Raw genomic sequence first — 25,462 nt, forward strand, 5'->3', positions numbered from 1 at the left:
AGGATTCTCAGTCAGAACTCTTGGACTAAAATCTTTGACTGTTCGTGGTGAAGTTGTTCCAGGTTGTGCAGCATTGGGAACAGTAGGAACCTTTAACTCTCCCAATGCCCACCTCATTTCAAAATCCTCTGTGATTTTTCTTGGCTTTTTTTTAAAAAAAGGAAAATTGGAAAAGGAAAGGCTTCTGAATGTTAGAACAAGTGTATGCAGTGAGTGGCTGACCCACACACACAAGGACGATTCTGGGTTTGGTTCTCTGGCTCAGTCTTCTGCTGTGCTGAGTTAGCTGATCTGAACTAGTGTAGGAAAAAGGTTAATCAGACTGTTCTGACGTCTACTAATGTTATACTATGATTGATTTCCCTTTATTTTATAGTAATTACCCTGACAGAGTCCAATCTACACAGTTTCTACACAACACTGTGCATAAAGTACATCGGGAAGAGAGAAAGAAAGATTTTTCTATGCCAATCAGCTGAAATTGAAATTGATGAGAGAATAATTTGGGGAATAAGTCCTGTTCACCTATCACCCCTGTGCTCGCTGGCCTACACTGGCTCCTGGTCAAACAATGCCTTGATTTCAAAATCCTCATCCTTGTTTTCAAATCCCTCCATGGCCTCACCCTTCCCTATCTCTGTAATCTCCTCCAGCCCCACAACTCACTGAGACATCTGCGCTCATCTAATTCTGGCCTCTTGAGCAGCCCTGGCTTTAATTGCCCCACCATTGGTGGGCATGCCTTCATCTGCCTAGGTTCTAAACTCTGGAAATCCCTCCCTGAACCTCTCAGACACTCTACATTTCTTTTTTTCCTTTAAGATGCTTCTTAATACCAACCTCTTTGACCAAGCTTTTAGTCATCTGCCCTAATAATCACCTTATGTGGCTCAGTGTGTAATTTTATATTGCTCCTGTGAAGTGTTTTATTACATCAAAGGTGCTATATAAATATAAGTTGTGATTGTTGTTGTTGAAAGAAGCTAATTGGTTACAAATCCTAAGCATTCTGAAACTGTTTAGGCATCAGGACCCAGAGACCAGTGCTCAGGAATTCCAAACAGAGAAGAAAGCTGAGATTATTGAACACTGACGAGTCCTGGCAGTCCAACACAACCAGCCCAGTCTAAAGATAATCCTGATGTCGAGGTAGGGGATTGTTGTATTAAAAGTACATATCATTCCTTATCTTTCTGTCTTTCTAGAATTGGTATGAGTTTGAAAACAATATATGACGTACAGTACTTGGATTTACAGAAGGCATTTGACAAGATGCACATAAAAGGGGTCCTTGATCCCAGGGAAGGCCCGCCGCTGTCCACTTAAGTGCCTAATTGGCACTTGATCCGGTGGGTCTTCCCCAGAGGAGGTGACACAGGGCATTCACCAGCACTTTTACCGGTGCCCATCACCCGGATAGAATACCGGCAGATGTGTTGCATGTGAAACAACCTGCGTGTGATAGGCATTATGAAGCTTCAGAGAAGAATAAGCCCCAGACATAGTCAGGTTATGCTGAAAATACCACTTTTTTTTCCTCCAAAAATATACTTTATTCATAAAAATACATTCCAAAACCGTTCAAAACAGCACCAAGGTGATATTTTAGAAAGTGCAAATGAAATCAGTTTTCTTCAATACAGGAGTGAATTGCCTCACAACCCTTCCATTCCATTTTACATACAATGTACATTTTACAGCAAACCAATATTTGGTGTATACAGCCCGAGGGGTTTCCCATGGGTCCAGCCCCGCAGTTCACTATGGCAGGAGGACCTTACACAGTGGTCTTTCCCTATTGAGCCTTTGCGGCGGCTGCCCCAAGCTTTAGTGCATCCCTCAGCATGTAGACCTGGACCTTGGAATGTGCCAGTCTGCAACACTCGGTCATTGGCAACTCTTTGCGCTGGAAGACCAGCAAGTTTCAGGCAGACCAAAGAGCATCTTTCACCAAATTGATAGTCCTCCAGGTCCTCGGTGTGCGTCCCTGGGAACAGCCCATAGAGCACAGACTCCTGTGTTACAGAGCTGCTTCGGATGAACCTCGACGAAAACCACTGCATCTCTTTCCACACCTGCTTTGTAAAGACACATTTCAGAAGGAGGTGGGAAACAGTCTCTTCCCCACCATAGCCACCTCAGGGGCAGCTTGCGGAGGTGGTGAGATTCCGAGCATGCAGGAAGGATCTGACTGGGAGGGCCCTTCTCACCACCAGCCAAGTTACATCTTGGTGCTTGTTTGAAAGTTCTGGTGATGAGGCATTTTGCCAAATGACTTTGGCAGTCTGCTCGGGGAACCATCCGACAGGATCCACCATCTCCTTTTCCCATAGGGCCTTGAGGACATTCCATGCAGACCACTGCCTGATGGATTGATGGTCAAAGGTGTTTTTCTGCACAAACTTTCCCATGAAGGATAGATGGTACGGCACGGTCCAACTGGATGGAGCGTTCTGCGGCAATGTGACTAGACCCATCCTTCACAACACCGGGGACAGATAGAACCTCAGCACGTAGTGACACTTGGTGGTTTGCGTACTGGGGATCTACACACAGCTTGATGCAGCCACACACGAAGGTGGTCATCAGGATGAGGGCAACTTTGGGTATGCTTTTCCTGCCTTTATCCAGAGGTTTGAACACCGTGTCCCTCTGGACACGGTCAATTTTGCATCTCCAGATAAAGTGGAAAATGACTCGGGTGACTGCCACGGCGCAGGAGTGGTGTATGGGCCAGACCTGCGGCACATACAGCAACAACATGAGCGCCTTACACCTGATGACCAGGTTCTTACCCACAATGGAGAGAGAACGCTGCTCCCACCTGCTTAGTTTATGATGACCATGGCTACTCGTTCCTTCCAAACCATACCCCTAGCACCTTCAGGTAGTCTGACCTGACGGTGAAGGGGACAAGGGATTGGTCGGCCCAGTTCCCAAAGAACCATGGCTACTCGGCCCTTCCAAACCATACCCCTAGCACATTCAGGTAGTCAGACCTGATGGAGAAGGGGACAAGGGATTGGTCAGCCTAGTTCCCAAAGAACATGGCCTCGCTCTTGCTGCGATTTACTTTGGCTCCCGAGGCCAGTTTGTACTGGTCGCAGATGTTCATCAGTCTGCAAATGGACAGCGGATCCGAGCATCAGATGGGGACGTCGTCCATGTACGGGGAGGCTATCACCTGAGTGCCTTCGCTGCCTGGGATTGTCACCCCACTTATGCCCGCATCCTCCCTAATGGACTCAGCAAAAGGTTCAACACAGCAAACAAACAAGGCAGGAGAGAGAGGGCAGCCCTGACTGACTCTAGATTTGATCGGGAAACTTTCTGATTCCCACCCATTGATTGAGACTGCGCTACTGATGTTTGTGTAGAGCAGTTTGTTCCAATAGCGGATTCCCTCCCAAAACCCCATTTTGGAGAGCACATCCATCATGTATGTGTGCAATATCCAGTCAAAAGCCTTCTCCTGGTCCAGGCTGATGAGGCAGATGTCCAACCCCCTGTCCCGTACATAGGCGATCGTATCCCTGAGTAGCGCGAGGCTATCGGAGATCTTCCTGCCGGGTACAGTACAAGTCTGGTCAGGGTGAATCACCAACTCCAGAGCAGACTTGACCCGACTGCCGATGACTTTGAACAGAATCTTGTAGTCTACATTAAGCAGTGAGATGGGCCGCCAATTTCTGATTTCTGCCCTCTCCTCCTTCCACTTGTAGATGAGGGTGATGATGCCTTTCCTCATGGATTCTGACATGCTGCCGGCCAGGAGCATATTCTCGTATACTTCCAGCAGGTCTGGGCCGACCCAATCCCACAGAGCCGAATACAACTCAACCGGTAAGACGTCGTTCCGGGAGTTTTACTCGTCTTGAAGGACTTGACGGCCTTTGTCAGCTCGTCCAGAGTTAACGGTTTGTCCAGACTCTCCCTCATGCTGTCATCTAAGACCTACATGATAGATGACAGGAAGGACTGGGAGGCCGTTCTGTCCATGGGCTTCACGTCGTACAGCCCAGCAAAAAAAGATTTGCTGATCCTTAGTATGTCGGACTGCGTTACTGAGCCATCCTCTTCCTTCAGGCTGCTGATCACAGAGCTCTCTGTGTGTACATTTTGGAAGAAGTAATGCGAGCACGTCTCATCCTGCTCAACAGAGCAGACTCTGGACCGGAAGATGATCTTGGAGGCCTCCGTGGGAAAGAGCGAGGCCTGCTGGCTCTTCACCTCTTGGAGGTCCTCCTTGCCCTCGACCCCCATCGACTGCAGCCAGAGCAGATTTTGCATTCTTTTCTGGAGTCGGGACATTTCCCTCTGTCTCTCTCTCGCCCTCTGAACACCTTTGCGGATAAAGAACCTCTTGATGTTCTCCTTGTTCGCTTCCCAGCAGTACACCGGAAACTCAGAGGGGTTTCACTGTTCTCCAACCTTTGTAATCCCTTTTTGAATTCCTCAATGTTCTCTGGGGGTAGCGGTATAACATACAGCATCCATGTCCCCCTGCCAACCCGCTGGTCAACCTGTAAATGACAGTCGGCCAGTAAGAGGCAGTGGTCAGAGAAGAACACCAGCTTGACATCGTTGGATCTGACCATGAAAGCACGGGACACAAACAGGAAATCAATCCTGGAACGGGCAGACCCGTCCGATCTTGACCATGTGTATCTACGCTGTAATCTGTCTGCAGGTTTGCTGAAGACGTCGTGCAGCTTGGCATCTTTCACTGTTTCTATTAGGAATCTGGACGTAGCACCCAGTTTGCTGTCATCACTGCCGGATTGTCCAGCTGCATCGATGATGCAGTTGAAGTCATCGCCAAGAATGACCGGCCTGGATATCGCCAGCAGCAGTGGGAGCTGCTGGAGGACCGCCAGTCGCTCGCTGCATTGAACTGATTGATTAACCAGAGCGGAGCATTGTTACATGTTACATCGGCTATGCGAAGGCGACCGCCCACCACCTCCTTAACTTCGGAGATGGTGAAGTTGCCTCCCTGCAGCAGAATGCTCAGGTCATAGGAACAGGAGTCATGTCCCCCTGAGCCTGGGGCCACCATTGCGACCATTGCCTGTCCGTGCTGAGGTGCAGGATTCGACACTCCTGCAGAAATAGCAGGTCGGCTTTGACCTTGGCGAGGTAGTCCAAGGTCGAAACACATCGCGTAGTGGATTTGACGCTAAGCACATTAATCGTAGCAATCTTTATATTCATTTTAAAGTTGGGTGTTGCTTACCACACCAGTTGTCCTTGCTAGTCCTAGTCCTTGGGTATGTTCCTGCATACCCATTGTGTACACAAGCTGTCACATTCTTTGGGCTCAGAAACCCCTCCTGGTTACTGATGGGGTGACATCGGCGGGTGGGGTGGGGGGTCGATGGTTCTTGTAGGCAGCAAGGCTTGGGCTGTCCTCTGCTGGTGGTGTCTTTCCCCTTTGTCCCTCCTTGAAGACTTCACTGCTCCCAGCTTCCTGGACCTGGAGTGCGCCAGATGCTTCACTGCTCTCGGCTTCCTGGAGCTGGGGTGCGCTGGGCATCTAGCTGGGTTCGGCACTTTGGGGTTTGGGCGCACTGGCCCGTCACAGCTTCCAGTGCCCTGGAGCTGGGGTGCTTTATCTTCCAGCTGCTTTTGAGTTCTGTCGCTTCTTTTGCAGGTGCCGTCTTTCTGGCCCCTCCTCATCCAATGAGGAGGATCTGCTGCAGTCTGTCTCAGATGGTAGCCTCCTCTTGCCATTGGTTTGGGTGCTGTCCTTTTCCTTTTTTGGAGGCTGCTTCTTTGTGTTTTCCTTTGTACCACTCACCACTGACCAGTTTGCCTATCCGCTGCCTCCTCCTCCATTGATTCTATCTGTAGAGGAGGAGTTTTCGGGCACGGGGTCGGTATTGAGTCGCTGGTTGGAGTTGCCTCCCTTATCTTCTCCTTCTCAGATAGACTTTCCTCGCTGCGGAGAGGGTTGTTTGTCTCCATCCCAGCACCAGACACGTTCATCGATCCTTCTCCTGGCCTTTCCTTGGACCTTGCCACCTGTTCATAACTGAGGCCGAGTTTGGGGCAGGTTTTGTAGAGGTGGCCTGCCTCACTGCACAGATTGCAGCACTTACTCTGTTTACAGTCCTTGGTCTGATGGCCTTCCTTCATGCAGTTCTTGCAGACGACTGTGCTGCAGTTGGCTGCCATATGACCAGATTTGCCACAGGTATGACAAACTCTGGGCTGCCCCGCATAGACCAAGAAGCCTCGACTTCCCCTGATAGTGAAGTTGGAGGGAGGATGGGTGATGGCTCCGTTGGCATCGACCTTCAAGGTCACCCTGACCTGCCGCTTGCTGGTCCAAATCCCAAATGGGTCCTTGACATCAGTGCTGCTGCCGGACGCCTCGACGTACCTGGTGAGGAAGGTGAGTACATCCACGACAGGAACATGGGGGTTATAGAGGTGAATTGTCACCACCTGGTCGCATTGTGACGGCAGCATGAAGAGTGGCTCCACTGTGAGGATCGACAGGGGTGCCTGGTTTCCCCTTTCCTTGAACATCTTCAGGAACTTGATGCATCCCGCCACGTTCTTGAACGTCACGTCAAAATATCCACTGCTGGGGAAGTCCTGCAGGCAGAAGATTGTCTGCAGCTTGGAATCCACGGCAATCAATAAGGATTTTCTTAATGAAGAAGGTACAGTCCACTGGTGCACCTTCTTCATTATCCTTCACCACCACCCGAACGTTGTTAAGCACTCCCTGGACTAAAGCTCTAGAATTGGTTATAGCCATTTTACTCAAAAACCTACCTAGAACAGGAGCAAAGGCCACTGATCATGATCTCTCCCCTGCCAGGTAAGTGAAAATAGCACTATATGAAATGGTTAATGTGGCTCAGAAGATTGGGAACATATTCTGTATCGCTACTAATTTAAAACTTTTACCCAAGGCTCTAACACCACAGCGAAACTGACCTTCTGCTTTAAACTTAATGAAACAACCAAGATAAAGCTAAACAGGTCAGATTTATTGAAGTTAAAATAGAGACCAACATAAAATTGGAACTTTCATAATCATACTAATCATACAAAATTGAAAGTAAAATGACCCACAATATAGATAACAGTAAGAGAGTACTGGAGGATCTTTTAACTCCAGGTGATGACTTTTTGATATATGGAAGTACATGGAGAGGAATAGATTTTGAACCTTAATACAAAAACAAAATACTGCGGATGCTGGAAATCAAATAAAAACAGAAAATGCTGGAAAGACTCAGCAGGTCTGGCAGCATCTGTGGAGTGGCAAGAAAAACAATATGCCAAATAAGGAATAATAATTCCTCGGTTGGAAACTTACATTAAACTTTTAATTGAAAAAATCCTGCAGTTAACTTTTTAAAAAACTGGCAGCCAATATGACCATCGCAACTTGCATCTGAAACACCTTTACATATTCCAAGGCCTCCAACGGAGACAGAGGTCTGAGGAGCATGGACCCAGAACAATGGCTTGCTCTAAGTGATTGAATTACCTAAGATTGCTTTATGAGCACAGCATTCAAGGCAATCCTAACACCTTGACTTTAAAGGAGCAAACCCCTCCAAGTGTAAATATTGGCATCCTGGGGCCTGGGAGCCAACTCCCAACCTTGAATCTCATTAGAAGGATCCAGAGAATACACTGAGGCAGTCCTGTAACTGTCTGTCCATCTCTGTGAAAGTTGGGAGATTCATTGAGCAAAGAGAGACAAGCTAAGACTCACACTGTGCAGCAGCAGAAAGGCTGTGTGCCTTCCTCTCTCTCTCCAGATAACACCACAAGTTTGAAAACCACCTGTGACTGGGGACCCTCCAAACCTACAGACAGAGACCAGGAGAAGAGAGCCACCTACTAGACTGCCTCCAAGAAAACCTTAAGCCAAGCGGGCCAGCCACAAAGTGCACTCTGACCAGCAAAAGACTTCAAGAATGCAACTTCAGCCGGAAGACCACAGAATCATCCAATCTCACAGACTGTGTATTTAATTTTTGTTTATTCTGGACTCTAATCCACAAAAAAAAATCTCTGTAATCTATTTGTGTGTATGTGTGATTCTCATGTGAATGTGTGCGTGAATGTATAGCATTTTTTAAAATTATTTTATTTAGATAGGATTTAGATTGTTAAGTATAATAAACTCACCTTTCTTGTTTAAACTCAAGAAAACCTGTCCGACTGTTTTTTTTTTCATGATCACATTAAAGGTAAAAGGTAAAACACTTACTAAGGTGATAAGCACAGCCACTGTTTAAAAAGGAATAAACCCTGTTACAGTCAAATAAGAGGAAGGGCAAGAGGGGAGTCTGTGATACCCCCTCCTCACGTTGCCGCAACAGGAGAAAGAAACAGAGTTAATGTTTCAGGCCTGTGACCTTCAGAACTGAGAAAAGTTAGAAATGTAATAGGTAATGTAAATGCTACATTATATTGTAGCAATAATAGAGTCATTTATGGCACAGAAGGAGTCCATTTGGCCCATCGCATCCATGCCGGCTCTCCACAGAGCTATGTAGTCAGTTCCATTCTCCGGCTCGATCCCTAGCCTACTATTGATTTATCTTTATATTATAGTTATACTAACCTTGAGCCTTTGATTATTAATTAGGGAAGTCAATTTAAACCAACACAGGCTGACCCTGCAGCAATAGTCAGCTTAATCACTTCAATCAACTTAATTAAAGACATGCCATTGCATACCGATTCATAACTTTCAGAGAGCTTTAATTATTTGATAATGACTGCTGGAAATAAGCGAGTTCTGTTAATCCTTAAATGGAGTTGTATTTTAACTTGTGTATGATCTTGGAATACAGAAAGGTCACATGGAGAGGGTGAGAAAATCTATAAAAGTAGCAGTTTGTAATAAGTATTTGGATTCATAAAGGCCTAAAAGTTCAGAATTGTAACATATAAATCATAAATAAGCCTCCCTCCTCGAACACTAGGGCAGCAATAAGGAGACTTCTGTTGGGCTCTGTCCATGACCAAAGGAGGGGCACTTGGTAAAAATAATCAGGCAGAGTTCTTGCTGGAAAGTGTATGTATAAATGGATACTGCATCAGCGTGGGATTGGGCTTGATTGTGAATGCCTCCTGCAAAACAAACCCAGCTAAATCAACACACAGCAGCAATTGAATCTGGGGATCAGGTATCATTACTCACAGCATTTTAAAGCAGACATATATTAATAAAATTAAGCCTTTCTAATGCCACCTGTAAATTTTCTTAGTTTGCCACCGAAGCATTAATCTTCTGAGAGAGGTTCATGGCATAGAAATATATCGTTAGAAGAAGTGATGGCAAAATTTACACATGATACTAAAATAGGAGGCATAGTAAATGATTCCAAGGACCAAAGGAAGCCGAACACAATTAGCTCAGCTTCTGACCCCACATCCTCTCCATCACCAAGACCACCTAATTCTAACACCATAATAACGCCAGCCCTGCCCCTGCCTCAGCTCATCTGCTGCTGAAACTTTCATCCATGCCAGTACTGTCCTGGCTGATCTACTACCTTGCACCCTCATTCAAAGCTCTGCTGCCCATGTCCTAACTCGCACTAAGACCCACCAATCCACACATCACTCCAGCACTTGCTGACCTACACTGGCTGCCGGTCTGGCAACACCTTGATTTTAAAATTATTATTCTTGTTCTCAAATCCCTCTGTGGACTCATGTCATCTTTTCTGTGTAACCTCCTCCAGCCCCACAACCCTCCAAGATCTGTGGACTCCTTCATTCTGGCCTTTTGCATCCCTGAATTTATTTGTTCCGCCATTGGCATCTTTGCCTTCAGCTGCCTAGCCCCTGAGCTCCAGAATTCCCTCTCTAAACCTCTCCTCCTTTTAAGATGCTCCTTAAAACCTACCTTATCCCCTGCCCTAATATTTCCTTATGTGGCTCAATGTCAAATTTGTTTGATAACTGTCCTGTGAAGCGCAGTGGGATGTTATGCTACATAAAAGACACTTTTTTTTATATAGATATAGTTTGTTGCATGAGTGGTTTGTATTGTAGTGTGAGGTGGTAAATTTTGACTAAAAAAGTAATAATTATGATTATGTGCATTTTGGGCTGTACACTATAGCAAGGATGTTGAAGCAATAGAGAGGGTGCAGCACAGATTCACGAGGTATGAAGAAATACAAATATAAAGATTTGAAAAACTGGGGCTGTTTTGTTATTATGGTAGAGATTATGCCTTGATTTGATAGAGGTGTTCCAAGTTGTGAAAGGGTGGAACAGAGTGGAGAGAAGTAAACTGTTTTCAGTGATTGATAGTCTACAATAAAAGAACATAGATATACGATTAAATGTAAGAAAATTAGAACAGAGAGCAGGCGAGACACGTTTACACAGTGGGTTTTTAAGCTGTGGAGTGCACTACCAGAGTTAGTGATTGAAGCAAAATAGATTAGATAGGTGGAGGAATAAATTAATATGGGAACCGAGCTTGCACGTGAGATTAGGACATGTGGACGATCAAGACCAACACAGACTAATTGAGCCAAACAGCGTGTTTCTGTGTTTTGATTCTCTGCCCCATCTCTGCAGTTAGTAAGAACATAAGAAATATGAGCAGGGACAGGCCATATGGCCCATTAAGTCCGCTCCATCATTCAATAAGATTATGTCTGAACTCTTACATCAACTCCACTTTCCCACACTATCATCAAATCCCTCAATTCCCTTAGCGTCCAAAAATCTATCGATCTCTGTCTTGAATATACTCACTGACTGAGCATCCTGTAGGATAGCGAATTCCAAAGATTTTCAACCTTCCGAGTGAAGAAATTTCTCACCATCTCAATCCTAAATGCCTGACCCTTTATCCTGAGACTATGACCCCTAGTTCTAAACTCCCCAGCCAGGGGAAACAGTCTCTTAGTATCTGCCCTGTCAAGCCCACTAATATTTTATGCATTTCAATATGCTACTGACCTCATTTACCCCACCCCCCCCAACCCCCCAATATAACTTTTTCTTTCCATGTGTCATGTGGACGGAATTGGATTTCAACTTTCACAAAAAATTGCAAAATATGATCCCAAAACACTAATAACAATCCTGAAAACCAATGCAATAAAATGGAATTTAACTTAGTTACTTTGAAGCAGTGGCCTTAGTCATCTAGGGCTGATTTTCAGTTGTAAATTGTTTTTCAGCTTTTAGGCATTGTGTTCGTCATCTTGTTGAAGCTGTTTGTCAGTTTTTATGAGTTTTGTAGATTGGTATCAAACTGGTTCATTATGACCTTTTATCTGCATGGCAAATTATTTTGCCAACTTCCTTGCAGATGGATTCTTCATTACCTGTGGGGTTGGACATTGTCAGTTTAGTACAGTGCTCTCTGAGAGACATCAGGCATGCTCTCATAGGGTCATTTATGGCACAGAAGGAGGCCCTTCGGCCCATCAAGTTCATGCCAGCTCTCCATGGAACTATTCAGACAGTCCCACTCCCCTGCTCGATCCCCAAAGCTCTGCAAGTCTAAGTCAAAAGCCATGTGTTTAATTCTCTCAAATTTGATCAAGGTTTGAATAGAATAATCACAGAGAATAATCACAGAATAATACAGTGCAGAAGAGGCCCATCGAGTCTGCACCGATGCATTAAAGACATATGACCTGTCTACCTCATCCCATTTGCCAGCACTTGGCCCATAGCCTTGAATGTTATGATGTGCCAAGTTCTCATCCAGGTACTTTTTAAAGGATGTGAGGCAACCCGCCTCTACCACCCTCCCAGGCAGTGCATTCCAGACTGTCACCACCCTCTGGGTAAAAGAGTTCTTCCTCAAATCCCTCTTAAACCTCCTGCCCCTCACCTTAAACTTGTGTCCCCTCGTAACTGACCCTTCCACTAAGAGGAACAGCTGCTCTCTATCCACCCTGTCCATGCCCCTCATAATCTTGTACACCTCGATCAGGTCACCCCTCAGTCTTCTCTGCTCCAGTGAAAACAACCCAAGCCTATCCAACCTCTCGTCATAGCTTAAATGTTCCATCCCAGGCACCATCCTGGTGAATCGCCTCTGCACCCCCTCCAGTGCAATCACATCCTTCCTATAATGTGTCTGGGTGGGTTTTCGCCGGGTGCTCCGGTTTCCTCCCACATCCAAAGACTTGCAGGTGATAGGTAAATTGGCCGTTGTAAATTGCCCCTAGTATAGGGAGGTGATAGGGAATATGGGATTAGTGTAGGGTTAGTAGAAATGGGTGGTTGTTGGTCGGCACAGACTCGGTGGGCCAAAGGGCCTGTTTCAGTGCTGTATCTCTAAAATAAAAAAAAATAATGTGGTGACCAGAATTGCACATAGTACTCCAGCTGTGGCCTTACCAAAGTTCTATACAACTCCAACATGACCTCCCTGCTTTTGTAATCTATGCCTCGATTGATAAAGGCAAGTGTCCCATATGCCTTTGTCGCCACCCTATTAACCTGCCCTTCTGCCTTCAGAGATCTATGGACAAACACGCCAAGGTCCCTTTGTTCCTCGGAACTTCCCATTGTCAGGCCATTCATTGAATATTTCCGTGTCACATTACTCCTTCCAAAGTGTATCACCTCACACTTTTCAGCGTTAAATTCCATCCATCCTTTTCTGCCCATTTGACCATCCCGCCTATATCTTCCTGTAACCCAAGACACTCAACCTCACTGTTAACCACTTGGCCAATCTTTGTGTCATCCGCGAACGTACTGATCCTACCCCCCACAGAGTCATCTATGTCATTTATATAAATGATGAACAATAGGGGACCCAGCACAGATCCATCGACACTGGCTTCCAGTCACTAAAACAGCCTTCTGTCATCACTCTCTGTCTCCTACAGCTAAGCCAATTTTGAATCCACCTTATCAAGTTACCTTGTATCCCATGTGCATTTGCTTTCTTGATAAGTCTCCCAGGTGGGACCTTGTCAAAGGCTTTGCTGAAATCCATGTAAACTACATCAACTGCACTACCCTCATCTACACACCTGGTCACATGCTCAAAAAATGCAATCAAATTTGTTAGGCATGACCTCCCTCTGACAAAGCCATGCTGACTATTCCTAATCAAATTTTGCCTCTCCAAGTGGAGATAGATTCTCTCCTTCAGAATTTTCTCCAATAGTTTCCCTACCACTGACGTGAGACTCACTGGTCTGTAGTTCCCTGGCTTATCTCTACAACCTTTCTTAAATAGTGGGACCACATTAGCTGTTCTCCAGTCCTCTGGCACCTCCCCCGTGGCCAGAGAGGAATTAAAAATTTAGGTCAGAGCCCCTGCAATCTCCACCCTTGCCTCCCACAGCATCCTGGGACACAAATCGTCCGGACCTGGAGATTTGTCCACTTTTAAGCCTGCCAAAACCTCCAATACCTTGTCACTCCCTAGGACAATTTGTTCAAGAACCTCACAGTCTCTCTCTCTAAGTTCCATACCTACATCCTCATTCTCTTGGGTGAAGTATTCATTCAACACCCTACCAATGTCCTCTGGCTCCACCCACAGATTTCCCCCTTGGTTCCTAATGGGCCCTACTCTTTCCCTGGTTATCCTCTTCCCATTGATATACTTATAGAATATCTTGGGATTTTCCCTACTTTTACCAGCCAGAGCTTTCTCATATCCCCTCTTTGCTCTCCTAATTGCTTTCTTAAGCTCCATCCTACACTTTCTGTATTCCACTAATGCTTCCGTTGATTTGCTCTCCTTGTATTTGCTTAAAGCCTCTCTTTTCCTTCTCATCATACCCTGAATGTTTCTGGTTATCCATGGTTCTCTGGGCTTGTTGTTCCTACCTATTACCCTAGAGGGAACATGTTGGGCCTGTACCCTCCCCATTTCTTTTTTGAATGCCCTCCACTGCTCTTTTGTAGATTTCCCAACAAGTAACTCTTTCCAGTCTACCTTGGCCAGATCCAGCCTCATTTTACTAAAATTTGTTCTTCCCAATCCAAAACCTTTTTTTGCAACTTGTTTATTTCTTTCTCCATAACAAGCTTAAATTGTACCATGTTGTGGTCGCTATCACCAAAATGCTCCCCCACCAACACATCAACCACCTGTCCGGCTTCATTCCCCAGAATTGGGTCCAGCACTGCACCCTCCCTTGTTGGATCCTGTACATATTGAGCTAAAAAGTTCTCCTGTATACATTTTAAGAACTCCACTCCATCTAAGCCCTTAACACAATGACTATCCCAATTAATGTTGGGAAAGTTGAAATCACCTAATATAATTACCCTATTATTATTTTTACACACCTCTGCGAATTGCGCACATATTTGCTCCTCAATTTCCCACTATCTGGGGGTCTATAATAAACACCTAGCAATGTGGCTGTCCCTTTTTTATTCCTAAACTCTACCCATAAAGCTTCATTTGATGGCCCCTCCAAGATATCATCTCTCCTTACTGCAGTAACGGACTCCTTAACTAATATTGCAATGCCCCTCCTCTTTTACCCCCTCCTCTGTCTCGCCTTGAAGATTCTATATCCCGGGATATTGAGCTGCTAATCCTGCCCCTCCCTCAACCATGTCTCCGTGATGGCTACTATATCACAATTCCACGTGTCAATCCTTGCCCTTAACTCATCCGTTTTACCTGTAACACTCCTGGCATTACAGTAGAGGCCTTCCATCCTGGTCTTACTCCCTTGAAACTTACTTCCGTTGTATTCCCTCTGACTTGTTTGCTTTCTTATGTTTAGCTGTGTCCTTATTCTGCTAGGAGTCTGCGTCCCCTCCCCCTGCCAAATTAGTTTAAACTCCCCCCAACAGCACTAGCAAACCCGCCAGCAAGGATGTTAGTCCCCCTCTGGTACAGATGTAGACCATCCCGCTTGTACAGGTCCCACCTTCCCCAGAAATGGTCCCAGTGGTCCAGGAATCTAAAACCCTCCCTCCTGCACCAACTCTTAAGCCACGCATTCATCTGTGCTATTCTCCTATTTCTATACTCGCTAGCACGTGGTGCTGGGAGTAATCCAGAAATTACAACCCGTGAGGTCCTGCTTTTTAGTTGCCTAACTCCCTTAATTCTTGATGCAAGACCTCATCCCTCTTTCTACCTATGTCATTGGTACCAACATGTACCATGACCTCTGCCTTATCACCCTCCCCCTTCAGGATGTCCTGCAGCCATTCAGTGACATCCCGGACGCTAGCGCCAAGGAGACAACACACCATCCTGGAGTCACGTTGACGGCCACAGTAGCGCCTATCTGTTCCCCTGACTATAGAATCCCCTATTACTATTGCTCTTCCTCTCTTACCCCCTTCCTATGCAGACAGGCTGCTTGTGGTGCCAGAAGCTTGGCTCTGTCCGCACTCCCTGGAGGAACCAGCCTCATCAGCCTCCAAAATGGAATACCGATTTGCAAGCGGGACCCCAGGGGACTCCTGAACTACGTGCCTGTTTCTCTTGGACTGCCTGGTAGTCAGCCATTCCCTTCCTTCCTCAAGTCCCTTCAGCTGCAGTGTGACCACCTCTCTAAACGTGCTATCCACAATGCTCTCAGACTCACGGATGCTCCAGTGTTTCCAACCGCTGTTCCAGCTCTGAAACCCTATTTGCCAATAGGCTTCAGGGACTAACTCATATTCATTCAAAATAGCAGTTTTAGTCTGTTCATAATTGAAAGAATTTTCCTCAGACAGCATGGAATAGGCTTCATGATCTCTCCCCTCTAACTTGCCTTGTAAAAGGAGGGGACAATATTTTGGCCATTTTAACCTGGTAGCAAATTTCTCAAAAGAGATGAAATACAATTCGACCTGTTCCTCATTAAATTTTGGCACTAATTGTGAGTGTCTCGTAACATAAAGAGCTTTGCTCCGAATTAGTGTCAATGTTTGAACTGCTGGTGACATTCCCACCTTGCTCTTTCAGCCTGTCCAACTCAAACTGTCTCACTGCTGCCTCCCTTTGCATCTCTCTTTCCCCTTGTCATTTGTATCTCTCTTCTGTTGACTCTTTTTCCTTCTAAAACTGCAATTCTCTTTCCTCTTTTTTCCTTTTGAAACTGCAACTCTTTTTCCATGCGTTTGTTGAAGAGCACTGGGCTTGTCAATCATTAACAGTGGCCCAGAGCACCCGTTCAGATCACAATACAGGATGAATGTCATCTCTGATCACTGGGAAGGAGGGGGAGATACCAGCAAAGGCTCAGAATTTGTTGCAAAATACATGTTCCAAATCATGCCTGCAAAAAAGCACTTTGTACAATCAAGAATTCTAATTACTGCATAAACCGGAATAGCCCCTACTGATACAAGTCAAGGAGATTATAATAATTGATTAAGTTTTATTCTGAAAACAAAAGAGTTCCTGTTGTATTGGTGGTGCCCTAGTTAAGGTGCGAGTATTCAGTGACTCCCATCCCTCACCCTGGGGACCGCAGCAACTGACTCAGCAAAAAGAACCAGCGCAGCGCCGCATGCGCAGCGTCAAACTATTTTTGGGGGGGAGGAGGGACGGAAACACCAAACTTCATGCCCCTTGAGAAAGATCTGGGTGGTTACGGCCTTCCGCCCAGTTTGGGTACTGAAGCAATGGTGAGTCGGAGGTAGAGCCTATTTCTTAGCGGTTTCATTTCTGCTTCCGTCTGAAGTCCGATTGCAGGAAACACAGGCACTTTCCCCTGGAACTGGAGAGAGAGAGAGAGGGAGGACGGCAGCCACGGTAGGTGAGCTGTGAGTGTTGGGGCAACTGGGAACAGCGGATATTATTCGGACCTTCTTTCTCCCACTTCATGTTCACCACTATATTTCCTGTGTGGAAAATATGTTGCTGTGTTTTATAAGAATTAATGCTGTATTACTTCGGGTTTTTTTTTGGTGGTGTTGAACTGATGTTTCGGTGTCTCCGTGTTTTTTTTATTTCCAATAAACAGTGTGTCCGACACATTGAAGTGAGTGAACCAGCGGCATCTCTCCTCTGGGTAAACGATTCAGCTCCTGCTGCATAAAACGGAGCGTTTCCAGCCTGCATCGAGGGTGGCAACTGAGTAGCCAGCGGTTACTGCAGGCAGACAATTGTGGAAAGAAAACGTTGGCTTTAGTACAATCCTTCAATGGAACGAGTTTTATCTGCAATTTGGTTGAGTTTGACAGATGCTTGTTGTTTAAGATAGCAATATTGGTACTTACTGGGGCATATAAGAGACCAGTGACTTTATTTTTAAATTTTATTTATTTTACTTTAATAAAACAACCACCTTCACTGTCTGGTTATCTCAGGACTGAAATGTAGCTTAGCTGAGCAGTTTTGACTGGAACATATCTTTAGGTAACATTTTTCTTATGAAATGTTAGCTGGAACTCACTCTCCTCTCTCGAGTCAGGCAACTGTGGGGTCAAGTCTCACTTGAGAGGTGAGTACAATATCTAGGCCAACACTCCAGTGCAGCACCGTCAGAGGTGCTGTCTTTCAGATGAAATATTAAACTAAGGGCCTGTCTGCCCTTTCAGGTGGATATAAAATGTTCCATGGTACCATTTTGAAGAGCAGAGAAGTTCTACTGGGTACCTGTCTGATTTATCCCTCAGCTAACAACACTAAAATCAGATTATCTGGTCATTATCTCATTGTTGTTTGAGAAACCTTACTGTGTACCGAGTGGCTGCTGTTTCCTACATGCCAATGATGACTATGCTTCAAAAAAAAAAGTACTTCATTTGTTGTAAACCATTTTCAGATGTGTTATAATTGTAAGTTCTTTCTAACATCAGAGATGGCACTTTAACAATTTCTGAGAGTTATAGGGCACAGAAACAGGCCCTTTGACCCATTTGTGTCCATTCCCGTGCCAGCCATCAAGCACCTATCTATTCTAATCACATTTTCCAGCACTTGGCCCGTAGCCTTGTAGGTTATGGCGTTTCAAGTGTTCATGTAAATACTTCTTGGATGTTATGAGCGTTCCTGCCTCTACCACCTCTTCAGGCAGTGTGTTCCAGATTCCAACCACCCTCTGGATGAAATTTTTTTCCCTCAAATCCCGTCTGAACCTCCTGCCCCTTGCCTTAAATCTATGCCCCCTGGTTACTGACACCTCCGCTAAGGGAAAAAGTTTCTTCCTATCTATCCCATCAATGTCCCTCATAATTTTGTATACCTCAATCAGGTCCCCCCTCAGCCTTCTCTGCTCCAAGGAAAACAGCCTTAGCCTAGAGGCCTGCTATCCGATCTGAACCCGATGGGACCCGACGACATGTGTCGGGTTCGGGTTGGGTCAGGCACCTCTTCCGGGGTCGGCTTTCGGACTCTGATCGGGCCAGACACACACGGTAAGTGCTCTGCTGGTACGTATTAAAAACAAAAAAAACTTACCTGAGCTGCGAGTCCGGGACGAAACTGAGTCTGTGTAGTGAGCGAGTGGCTTCACTATGACGTCTCACGCGTGCACTGCAGCTTCCTACAAGTTCGATGTCAGGAACGTAAGTAAAGGGATGGTCGGGTTGGGCCGATTAATGGCGGGTTCACGTCGGGTCAGGCTTGGGGCAAAATTGGAGGGACTCGGGCCGGGGTGGGCTTGGGCCCGCTGTGGTTCGGTCAAGTTCTTTTTCCCGATCTAAAGCAGGCCTCTACGCTAGCCTATCCAGTCTCTCTTGATAGCTGAAATGCTCCAGCCCAGGCAACATCCTGGTGGATCTCCTCTGCACCCTCTCCAGTGCAATCACATCCTTCCTGTAGTGTGGCGACCAGAACTGTACACAGTACTCCAGCTGTGGCCACCCATTGGAGATTCCCTTGTCTTGTTAGTCCTTCCAAAATGCATCACCTCTCACTTCTCAGGATTAAATTCCATTTTCCACTGCTCCGTCCATCTTACCAGCCCATCTATATCATCCTGCCCTTCCCTCAATTATGTCTCGATGATAGCAATAATATCACATTCCCATGTCTTAATCAACCCCCTCAATTCATCTTTTATTCATTCATGGGATGTGGGAGACGCTGGCCAGGCCAGCATTGATTGCCCATCCCTAATTGCCCTTGAGAAGGTGGTGGTGAGCTGCCTTCTTGAATCGCTGTAGTCCATTTGGGGTAGGTATACCCACAGTGCTGTTTGGAAGGGAGTTCCAGGATTTTGACCCAGCGACAGTGAAGGAACGGCGATATAGTTCCAAGTCAGGATAGTGTGTGACTTGGAGGGGAACTTGCAGGTGGTTGTGTTCCCATGCATTTGCTGCCCTTGTCCTTCTAGTTGGTAGAGGTCGCGGGTTTGGAAGGTGCTGTCTAAGGAGCCTTGGTGCATTGCTGCAGTGCATCTTGTAGATGGTACACACTGCTGCCACTGTGCGTCGGTGGTGGACGGAGTGAATGTTGGTAGATGGGGTGCCAATCAAACTGGCTGCTTTGTCCTGGATGGTGTTGAGCTTCTTGAGTGTTGTTGGAGCTGCACCCATCCAGGCAAGTGGAGAATATTCCATCACACTCCTGACTTGTGCCTTGCAGATGGTGGACAGGCTTTGGGGAGTTAGGAGGTGAGTTACTCGCCTCAGGATTCCTAGCCTCTGACCTGCTCTTGTAGCCACGGTATTTATATGGCTACTCCAGTTCAGTTTCTGGTCAATGGTGACCCCTAGGATGTTGATAGTGAGGGATTCAGCGATGGTAATGCTGTTGAATGTCAAAGGGAGCTGGTTAGATTCTCTCTTATTGGCGATGGTCATTGCCTGGCACTTGTGTGGCCCGAATGTTACTTGCCACTTATCAGCCCAAGCCTGGATATTGTCCAAGTCTTGCTGCATTTCTACACGGACTGCTTCAGTATCTGAGGAGTCACGAATGGTGCTGAACGTTGTGCAATCATCCGCGAACATCCCTACTTCTGACCTAATGATTGAAGGAAGGTAATTGATGAAGCAGCTGAAGATGGTTGGACCTAGAACACTACCCTTAGGAACTCCTGCAGTGATGTCCTGGAGCTCAGATGATTGACCTCCAACAACCACAACCATCTTTCTTTGCGCTAGGTATGACACCCGCCAGCGGAGGGTTTTCCCCCTGATTCCCATTGACCCCAGTTTTTATAGGGCTCCTTGATGCCATACTCGGTCAAATGTTGCCTTGATGTCAAGGGCAGTCACTCTCACCTCACCTCTTAAGTTCAGCACTTTTGTCCAGCTCTTTTGTCCATGTTTGAACCAAGTCTGTAATAAGGTCAGGAGCTGAGTAGCCCTGGCGGAACCCAAACTGAGCGTCACTGAGCAGGTTATTGCTAAGCAAGTGCTGCTTGATGGCACTGTTGATGCCAACTTACATCACTTTACTGATGATGGAGAGTAGGCTGATGGGGCAGTAAATGGCCGGGTTGGATTTGTCCTGCTTTTTGTGTACAGGACATACCTGGGCAATTTTCCACATTGCAGGGCAGTGGCCAGTGTTGTAGCTGTACTGGAACAGCTTGGCCAGGGGCGCAGCAAGTTCTGGAGCACAGGTCTTCAGTACTATTGCCGGAATATTGTCAGGGCCCATAGCCTTTGCAGTATCCAGTGCCTTCAGTCATTTCTTGATATCAGGCGGAGTGAATCGAATTGGCTGAAGTCTGGCATCTGTGATGCTGGAGACTTCAGGAGGAGGCTGAGATGGATCATCAACACCGGCACTTCTGGCTGAAGATTGTTGCAAATGCTTCTGCCTTATCTGTCGCACTGATGTGCTGGACTCCCCCAGCTGCGCGATGACGTCATCCCGAACATGCGCCACTTAGTCCTGGCAAGATGTAGCTGTGCATGTGCGTCACTGGGTGAACTCTAATGACTCCAGCAGACAGCTGCGTTGTGAGGAGTCACTTTGATTTGTATTTTGTGGAACATGGTAGCTAGGTCCCATCCTCCCTCATCCTGAAGTCTATGGATGCATAGTTTTTAATGGCGTCATTGGATAGCAATTAGGAGGTGAAGCCCTGACTGACTTTTCTTCTTTTGCATAACTTCCCCCGTGCAAACCCCGCCCTATTTTCGTAACTGAGTTCTACTAACCACAGTGGATTAAACTTGGCATTTTCCTGGTCTGAATGTATCAGTACCAGGCCTAATGGTGCATTGTCCACTAAGAGCACCTATTCTGTATATGCTAAATGAATAGTTTTATATACAGTATAGGTTTTTATCTGAAGACCATAAGAGAATTCTGGAGGTTGCAAAGTGATGTTTCAAGTTCTGATATTTATCATGTTGGCTTGTCACAAGGCACAGAGCAGAAATGTTTGTACAAAGGGTGACTAATTTCATAAGGCAACTGGGAGCGACAGGCTCACTTTGTCTGTCTCCATCCCCTCTTCCACCAAAGCTATAGATTCACCACGTCTGTGCCCTGAATGATTTCGGGCAGATCAATCTCTGCTTGTGAGTACAGTAGTAGATGTAAAAGTATAGTGGAGTTATTGGTTCCTGGTTCCATACGACGTTTATTTGTTATCAGGAGTGAACTGTCTTGTTTTAACTTGTATGGACTGGGAACAGTAGCATAGTGGTTGTTATGGGACTAGTAATCCAGAGACCTGGACTAATGATCAGGAGATTAAAAACAAGAAATGCTGGAATCACTCAGCAGGTCTGGCAGCATCTGTGGAAAGAGAAGCAGAGTTAACGTTTCGGGTCAGTGACCCTTCATCGGAACTGACAAATATTAGCAAAGTCACAGGTTATAAGCAAGTGAGGTGGGGGTGGGGCAAGAGATAACAAAGGAGGTCTAGATTGGACCAGGCCACATAGCTGACCAAAAGGTCACGGAGCAAAGGCAAACAATATGTTAATGGTGTGTTGAAAGACAAAGCATTAGTACAGATTAGGTGTAAATACACTGAATATTGAACAGCAGCAAGTGCAAACCTGAAAAAAAACAGTGGGTAAGCAAACTGAACAAACTAAGATGAAATGAAATAAATGCAAAAAAAAAAGGATTGTAAAAAATGTAGAAAAGAATGTAAAAAAAAAAATGAAGAAAAAATAATTAAAAATGAAAGTAAAATGGGGGGCTGTCATGCTCTGAAATGATTGAACTCAATGTTCAGTCCGGCAGGCTGTAGTGTGCCTAATCGGTAAATGAGATGTTGTTCCTCGAGCTTGCGTTGATGTTCACTGGAACACTGCAGCAATCCCAGGACAGAGATGTGAGCATGAGAGCAGGGGGGAGTGTTGAAATGGCAGGCAACCAGAAGCTCAGGGTCCTGCTTGCGGACTGAGCGGAGATGTTCCGCAAAGCGGTCACTCAGTCTGCATTTGGTCTCCCCGATGTAGAGGAGACCACACTGTGAGCAGCGAATACAGTATACTACATTGAAAGAAGTACAAGTAAATCGCTGCTTCACCTGAAAGGAGTGTTTGGGGCCTGGGATAGTGAGGAGAGAGGAGGTAAATGGGCAGGAGACATGAGTTCAAATCCCACAATAGCACCTGGGGAATTTAAATTTGGTTAATACATTTTTTATTAATTTATTTTGTATCAGTAATGGTGATTATATAACTACTGGATTGTCTGGTTCACTAATGTCATTCAGGGATGGAAATCTGCTGTCCTTACCTGATCTGGCCTACATGTGACTCCAGACCCACAGCAATGTGGTTGACTCTTTACTACTCTCTGAAATGGTCTGGCAAGTCACTCAATTGTCAAGAAGGTGGTTCACCACCACCTTTTTGTGAGGGTTATTAGGGATGGGCAGTAAATGCTGGCCTACAAATGATGCCCGGATCTTGTGAATACTCTTTTTTTTAAAAAGTGCTCTGACTTTCAAAAGAAGACTAGACTTCTGAAAAATGTTGCAGTTGTCCATCTTGAGTGGCTTGCTCAAGATAAACTGGTTCAAACATGCCGGAATTAAAAAAGACCAGAAATACCTTGAACTGTGAGAAAAGTAAGAACTGAGAGACTGGAAGGAAGGGAATACCATGGTGTCTAAATACAAACTTTCAGATTGCTGCCTTGGTAAATTAAGACAGCCTAGAGGACACTTGTGGAATACACAAAGCTTGAAATGTGTCATTGGATGCTCCCCTGAGCCAATGAAATAAAGCCTGTGACCTTCTGCATGTAGGATAAGTGTTAAGCCTTTGAAATATATAATCTTGCAGCACAGAAAGGGGCCATTTCGTCTGTCATGCCTGTGCCAGCTCTTTGAAAGACCTGTCCAGTTTAGTCCCAAACCCCAGCTTTTCTTCATAATTCTGCAAATGAGTCCTCTTCAAGTACATGTCCAGTTGGCTTTTAAAAATTCCTGTGGTATCTGATTCTACCACCCTTTCAGGTAGTGTGTTGCAGATCCTAAAACCATCTGTTTGAAGAAATATCTCCTCACTTCCCCGCTAGTGCTTTCACCAATTATTTTCAATCTGTAATCTCTGGTTACTGACCCATGAGCCAGAGAAAATAGTGCAAAAGAATCTCAATTTTGAATACCTTGATTATGCCTTCCCTTTTAACCTCTGCTCTATGGAGAACAATAACAGCTCCTCCAATCTCTCCCCTCCCTGCTATCATCCTGGGAAACCTCCTCTGTACCCCTCTAGGACCTTGCATTCTTAATAAAGTGTGGAACCCAGGATTGTACACAGTGCTTCAGCTGAGGCTGAACTGGTGATTTGCAAAGGCTTGGCATTACTCCATGGTTTTGTAACTAGGGGCATTGAATTAAAAAAACAAAGTAATCAGTTCTCTTACTTAATCACCTTCTCGACTTTCCCCATCACCTTCAGAGATTTGTGAATTTGTACTCCCAGATCCTTCTGCTCCTACACCCACCTCAAAATAGTGCCATTTGGATTATACTGCCTCTCCACCTTTCTCCAAAAGTGCATCACTTCACATTTGCCCATATTAAATTACATCTGTTGTGTATCCACCCATTTCAGTAGTCTGTCTACATCCTTCTGAAGTCTGCTACTGTCATGCATGCTATTTACTATGTTGCCAAGTTTGAGATTGACCATTCTGCCCCTCCCTTTTGGTATTGTAGCCCTTCATGGCACCTGTTGTCTAATTCACAGCAGCGACCCTGCCTCCTCGATTCCTGGTGATCTTCCCACCCTGCTTGCCCTGCAGATTAAATTCAGCCTTTCTCACTATCTCTCCTTCTGGCTCCCAACTTTGCCAGTGGATTGTCAATCAAGATCTTGCTGTACCAGAATGTTTGTTCAATCATGAATAAGGTCCTTGCCATCTTGGATGAATCTAGTGACATTCTGGCCTTGAAAAGAAAGCTGGCCTATGGGTGGCAACTCGTTCCCTATCTGAAGTTTGCCCAATTAATCCCCCACCCCAACCCCGCTCTAAAAATTGTCAGATTGCATCTAGGCCCTTCCACAATTTGTGTCCTCTAACTTCCACTCCACCTCTAATCTCCTTTTCCTCTCTCGAAGATCCTTGAATATGTTGATGCCTGTCAGTTGCATGCTCATAATTTTCTATTCAAATCTGTCTGGCTTCCATCCTAGACATTTCCCTGAGTTTACATTTTCAGTCTGTAAACATGCTGCATTATTCCTGTTTCTTCTCTTCAAACTCTCTACATCATTTGTAGTAGAAATATGGAATACATAAACTGCATCAAATAAGAAAGATTCCAAAACAGCAGTAGCTTTTGACAGTATCTTAACTTTCACCGATTCTATGGAGATTCGCTTAGCTGGCTCCTAGCGGAATAGTCAATGTCATGTGGGGAACAGGGAACACCTTGGCTGTTGTCCAGTTATAAATTTGTCTCTGCAGTTGAAGCAGGCTAATTTGAAGATCTGTGCTCAAGCAATTATTATATAAATAATTTCTAACATTTAAATAGATGGAGATTCTGGGTCATCTGGTGGCCTGCTTGCTTTTGGATCAACCATCCAGAGCCATGACATTAATTTTTAACGTATTGTATAGGGTGTGTGAATCCTTCCCTCATAAATCAATTCTCCTGTAAGTATAGACAGGTCCAATTTATGCTTGTTGTGTTATAAATTACATGGTGAAAAACATGCCTCTTCGCGCGTGCCCTGCCTCCAACAGCAGCTGGAAACTTTGAAAGAATTCCTGTAGCCTGAACACTGTTCAGCTGAAGAAACCTCCCTACTCCAGTTGGTGGGGAATGGAGTGAAATCTGAGTTGATCCAGAAATAAGAAAGTAAACATACTAAATGAGCATGTATAAATACCTATTGAGGGGAAAAAAGTTCAGTCCTATCTGCTGCACCTCATACTCTTAAGAATAACCTATTGTTTGTTTATTTCCACTTCTGTAATTATATCCCTGAACTAGGATAGCTGCAAAACAAATACAAAGGGCTTCCGTTGTGTGCGAGAATGTCTTGTGAAGTGAACTGTCTAGTTTGTCAACAATATATATGAGAACACTGGATATGTGCTCTCATTGAGTCATGATGCTGCTGATTTTTAAAACATGTGAAATTTCTCCAGGGGAAAGGTGGGGCTGGAGCAATTTGAAACGTCTGT

General features: G+C 45.4%; 1 protein-coding gene across 5 annotated transcripts in view; it reads left to right on the forward strand.

Moving 5' to 3' along the window:
• Positions 1-16,438: 16,438 nt before the first annotated feature.
• The window catches only part of b4galt4 (UDP-Gal:betaGlcNAc beta 1,4- galactosyltransferase, polypeptide 4), a 45,378-nt gene continuing 36,354 nt past the window's right edge, over positions 16,439-25,462 (forward strand). Inside the window, exons 1-2 of one of the 5 annotated variants that reach the window (XM_068040494.1) lie at positions 16,439-16,706; positions 16,914-17,119. The gene's annotated coding sequence lies outside the window, so the exon portion shown is untranslated. Of the gene's footprint in view, positions 16,714-16,913; positions 17,120-25,462 lie in introns of all 5 variants that reach the window. The other 4 variants (XM_068040493.1, XM_068040492.1, XM_068040491.1 and 1 more) reach the window with 4 other exon arrangements.

Source organism: Heterodontus francisci, chromosome 10, assembly GCF_036365525.1.
Source record: "Heterodontus francisci isolate sHetFra1 chromosome 10, sHetFra1.hap1, whole genome shotgun sequence".
Taxonomy (NCBI): Eukaryota; Metazoa; Chordata; class Chondrichthyes; order Heterodontiformes; family Heterodontidae; genus Heterodontus; species Heterodontus francisci.